Source organism: Myotis myotis, unplaced genomic scaffold, assembly GCF_014108235.1.
Source record: "Myotis myotis isolate mMyoMyo1 unplaced genomic scaffold, mMyoMyo1.p scaffold_m19_p_6, whole genome shotgun sequence".
Classification (NCBI taxonomy): domain Eukaryota; kingdom Metazoa; phylum Chordata; class Mammalia; order Chiroptera; family Vespertilionidae; genus Myotis; species Myotis myotis.
The window spans coordinates 2090361-2095647 of NW_023416368.1; the positions used below are offsets into that span (position 1 = coordinate 2090361).

At 63.3% G+C, this 5287-nt stretch overlaps 1 long non-coding RNA gene across 5 annotated transcripts; it reads left to right on the forward strand.

Annotated features, from left to right (window-relative positions):
- Nucleotides 1-240: 240 nt before the first annotated feature.
- On the forward strand, nt 241-5043 carry LOC118659065. 5 transcript variants are annotated; one of them, XR_004968445.1, is made up of 3 exons: nt 241-690; nt 1657-4112; nt 4484-5043. It is a non-coding gene; the product is annotated as an uncharacterized LOC118659065 (long non-coding RNA). The 5 variants fall into 5 exon arrangements; XR_004968444.1 differs by having other exon boundaries at nt 1657-4090; XR_004968448.1 differs by lacking the exon at nt 4484-5043 and having other exon boundaries at nt 1657-3564; nt 3813-4377.
- Nucleotides 5044-5287: the final 244 nt, after the last annotated feature.

Here is a 5287-nt window from a genome sequence, read left to right on the forward strand (position 1 = left end):
GAAGAGTATTTGTTATGCGAGAAGATTCCTAATATATTGCAGAGAGAAAAGGGAGGCCGAATTATGCTGATGAGCCTGCCACTAATTCTGTAAATTCGTGCGTTTTGTAATTTCACACAACGATGTAATTTTGGAGAGGCCCATAAATCAGTGACAGCCTATAAGTGTGTGTAATTTACGGGCGTGTGGGTGTGGACATATTTTTTAAAACCGCAAGATGGTTATCAAGAAATTAGCAGCAGTTGTTTATCCCGGGGAGCCGGCAGCGGGAGGGGCAGTTAATCTTCCCGTGCGCTCTCCGTGGGCGTGAGCCGGGGGTGAGGAGGGGACGCCCGGGCCGGGAGCTGGGTGGGCGCCTGTCTGTCGGGCACCGTGGCGTGGGAACTGCTTCCTAGGCCCGCGCCGTGAGCGGTGCAGACACCGAGCATCTGCTTTGAGCCCGACCGGGAGCGTGTCCGGGGACCGCGCTGCTGGGACAGCGGCGACATCAGCGGCCAGAGCGGAGAGCGGCCGGGCGTGAGGCCGCGGGGACCGGCGCGGGCGCAGCAGGCGGCGGTGTGGCTCCCGGGGCTCGGTTTGGCCGGACCTGGTGGGGGGAGCCCCACCAGGGTGAGCCTCTCCGCGGCGGTGACCGGACGGTACCCCCCTGAGAAAGGCGTGGCCGCGGCGCAGGAGGAGACCCTGGGGCAGGTGCGGATGTCATGGAGGCCCGGGGCTCAGCGGGCCCAGAGGGCGGCAGGCCCGGGCCGCGCCTGTTGTCTTGTGAGAGGGAACCGCCTGGTTCTCAGGGCGGCCGCTCCCGCCTCATGCCAATCCTCCCCCTCGTGGCCTGGGAGGAGCTGGCTCACTTAGCGGTGGGGGCTCCGGTGGGCGCCCCGGTGCAGACCCAGCACAGAGCCGCGGCCAGGGCGGGCGGTCCGGGGGCCGCAGCGTCAGCGTGAGGAGCGGGCGGCCCGAGCAGAGCAGCACCCGCCCACCTCGCCCTCCCTCCGCCTGCAGACACCTCGCCCTCCCTCCGCCTGCAGACGACCGTTTGCCCAGCTTGGCTCTTTCCCAGCCCTTTCACCGCCTCCCCTGATCCTTACCACGCCCTCGGGGGCATGGAGGAGTGGCCCCCTGTATCCCCCTGGGCCCCTCCAGGGCGAGAGTGTGTGGGGGGGGGCTGCCCCCATGCTGCGGCTGGAGTAGGAGATGCAGGGGGTCCCCGAGCAGCAGGACACGCGGGAAAACCACGCGTGGGTAAGGGCTGCCGACCCGGCAACCTGAGACAGGGTCTGGGGAGCAGGGGGGCGGGGAGGAGGGAGGAGGGGATGTGGGGGGGCTCGGCCCTCTGAGGGCGCCTGCTCCGCTGCTGCTGGTTTGGGAACTCTGAGCTTCCTCAGGCCCCCGGACCCAGTCCTCCCCGTCACCTCCTGTGCGTGGGGACGAGTGGAGAGTCCCCGAGTGTGGGTGCCAGGCTGGGTTGTCCGGGGTGGGCCTGCCCCGGGGGCACCAGCCTCAGCTCCGTTCCCACGGTGAGCACCCAGGACTGCACCGTGCATTTCCATGATTGCCCAGCAGAGGGCAGCTGCGTGTCACATGCCACCCAAGCCGGGTGTCACAGGCCCCCCCAGGGGCAGGGCAGTGTCCTAAGGGAGTGCCCTTTCCTGTCCCCAGGAAGGCAGGCGCCGTGAGCCGCCCTGAGGGGGGACACTGAAGGGGACACCCCACCCCTGCCAATGAAGGTCCCCACCACCCAGTGTCGGTGAAGGAACAGGGGCCCCGGAAGAGCTCTCTGCTGGGAGGGGTGGACATCGAGCACCCCCACTTTGGAAACTGTTTGGCAGCTCGTCATCTCCTGAACCCACAAATACCGATGACCTGGCCACCCCCTGAGGTACACCCCGACAGCGTGGACACAGACATGCAGGACAACGAGTTCCAGGCGCCCACAGGCAGGAGGGCAACAGCCACACGGGGAGCACGTGCCACCGGCCACCGAGGGACAGTGGGGAGGTGTGTCCGCTCGGCGAGCCCAGACCCCGGCCAAACCGACAGGCTGCTCTATGCCCTCAACCTGAGGACCCTCGAGAAAGCAACAGTAAGAGACCCGGCCTCCGTGGCTCAGGGGTGAGCGTCGATCTATGAACCAGGAGGTCACAGTTCGATTCCCAGTCAGGGCACGTGCCCGGGTTGTGGGCTTGATCCCCAGTGGGGGGCGTGCAGGAGGCAGCTGGTCCATGATTCTCTCTCATCACTGATGTTTCTCTCTCCCTCTCCCTTCCTCTGGGCTTTTGTTTGTATGAAACGCAAAGAGCAGCGAAGCTCGTCAGTGTGTCAGAGGCATGGCCGTTGCCCTGAGGGGTGCGGGTGGGGGCCAGGGTCCTGGGCCGTGTGGTCAACCCAGTGGCGGTCCCGTGGGCAGGTTCAGCGTAGGCCGTGCCCTGCCACACGCCTCTCTGCGCTGATCAGCAAGGTCACGGGGAGCGTCCGTGTGCGCTGGGCAGGGCCGGGCCTCACGGGGGAGGGAGAGGACCCCGCCAGGCCCCTGCACCGCCACCTCCCGGCGTGACGCCCTCCAGAGCCACGGGCTCATGGACGGTGTGTGGCCCCCGAGGAAAACCAGCCCCAGACTGGCCGTGCCCACAGGCCAGCTCGCTTCCGGCTGCCGCACACGCGGGCCTCACACCACCCAACGCAGGCCTGTGTGCCAGCTTCCCGCCAGCCCGCAGCACCGCCTGCATTCCCGGGTTGGCGTGACGGGAGCGGCCGCTCTGGCGCACAGCCTGCCCCGAGGGCCCTCCCTCTGCCCGGCCTGGCCCGGAGCCCGCGCGTCCCGTAACAGCAGCGGCGATGGCTGAGGCCATCGCGGCGCCAGCGCGGATTTTGCCACACGGAGAAAAGTAACACGGAGTTACCTGTGACACAGCGAGGCCACTCCTAAGCATGTGCCCAAGAGGATGGAAAACATACGTCCACATGCGTGAGATCGTCAGGGTGGCATGATTCATACCGACCGGCCCGAAAGCTGAAAACAGCCCACACGGCCATCAGATGGTGAGTGGACATTGAGGTTTCCGGGGCCTGTGGACACAGGTCACCATGGCCCGGGGGCTTAAATCAGCTGACACGTGTGTCCTGCAGCCAGAGTCTGAAATGCAGCCGCTGGAAGGACCACATCCTCCCTCTCGCCCTCCCTCCCTCCCTCTCTCACTCTCTCTCTGAAACCCCCTCTTCCAGCTGCTGGCGGGGGGTGAGCTGGCCGAACGTTTCTGGGCTTGTGGCTCCTGCCTCCACCTGCCTCCCGTGACTGTCTTCTCTCTGGTGTCCCCTGAGGACACACGTCACGGGGGCTCACTCCACAGGGGCCTGTTCGAGCCCATTGCACCCGTGAGACCTCGGTTTCCGAAAAAGGTCACGGTCCCTGTTTGGGTTCGGCGCCCACGTACCGTGTTGGGAGGACTCAGCTCAACTCGGGACAGTGGACGGGCTGTTCCGCAGCGATGAGTGGGAACGATGCCGACACGTGTTGCGACGTGTGAAACCTGAAAGCATGGCGCCAAGTGAGAGAAGCCGAAGGCCGAGGTCACGCTGCGGGGGTCCCTGTGGAGCCCCCGGAACAGGCACATCCGTGGGGGCGGGAAGCCGGCTCAGGGGCTGGAGGGGGGAGGGCTGAGGAGGGGGCTCCCGGGAATGCGTTTATCTCTGGAGCAATGAGATGGTCAGGGGTTAGACAGTGGTAGGAGGTGAACAGCAGTGTGACTGCGCGAAAAGCCACGGAACCGTGCGCCTTAAAAGGGTGAACTGGTGGCCTGTCCATTCTACCTCAACAGGGAAGGAGACCCTGTTCAAAGGATGGAAAACAAGCTACCGGCCGGGAGGAACGCAAACCCCCATTTACCCACAGACTCGGATTCAGGATATATTGTTTAAAAAGAACCTTAAAAACCAACAGTGAGCAGCAATCCAACCAGGACACGAAGAGACGTTCACTGGAGAAGACAGAGCTGTGGACTGACCCGGGGAGAGAGCTCGCGCCGTCGGCCGCGGAGAAGTGAAGTCACAGCCACAGGAGGCAGCTCCGCACCCCGGCGGCTGTGACGGACGAACGGTGACCACGCCCGGCCGAGAGGGTGGGGAGCCTGATCACCCGCACAGCTGGCGGGACACGACATGGGACAGCCACTTGGGAAGAGAGGGTGACGTTCCTTACGGAACTGACACGCATCTATCATACGCCAGAGAGGCCCCTCGCGGGCGTTCACGCAGAGCCCAAAACTCGTGGCGCACAAACACCTGTGCCCGGCTGTTGGCGACAGCTTTCTTTCTTCTTTTTTTAAGTATTTTTATTGATGTCGGAGAGGAAGGGAGAGGGAGGGAGAGATAGAAACATCAATATGAGAGGGAATCATGGATCGGCTGCCTCCGGCACGCCCCCTACTGGGAATTAAGCCTGCAACCCAGGCCTGTGCCCTGCCCGGGAATTGAACCTGGGACCCTTCAGTCCGCAGGCTGACGCTCTATCCACTGAGCCACACCGGCCAGGGTGGCAGCAGCTTTCTTCAGAGCGGCCGTCCATGGGAACAGCCCCGCGCCACGGCCTTCGAGGACACGGTCCCGCCCACAGCACGGACGCTGCTCAGCCGTCAGAGGGAGCGGAGCAGAGGAGCCGCCAGGGAACTGGGCTGTCGGGGAGCCAGTCTCAGAGGGTCCCTGCTCTATGGTTCTATGTCTAGAATGTTCTTTAAGTGGTGGGGTACAGGATGGAGGCGAGGACGGTTTCCAGGGATGAGGAGTTGGGTGGGTGGGCTATACAGGGGCAGCGTGAGGGGGATCTCTGGGCCGCGAGGGGGCGGATCAGTCCTGTGGCTCGACCATGGTGATGGTGACACAGATCGACACATGCAGTAAATGACATGAAACTACACACACGCCCTCGGCGGCGTGGCTCAGTGGATAGGGCGTCGGCCTGCGGGGTGAAGGGTCCGGGTTGATCCTGGTCAGGGCACAGGCCCCGGTTGTGGTCTCCATCCCCAGTGGGGGGCGTGCAGGAGGCAGCCGATCCATGATTCCCTCTCATCATGGATGTTTCTATCTCTCTCTCCCTCTCCCTTTCTCTCTGAAAGCAATAAAAATATTTTTTAAAGTATGTTTTTTTAAAAAAACTACACACACATATACACACACACTGTGTAAGTGGTAAGACATGAATACGGCCCACGGCTTGCACACGTTAACTCCCTGGTGACGATATTAGAGTATGATTACGCCGTGTTCCCTCTGGGGATGCTGGCTATGGGGTAAGAGG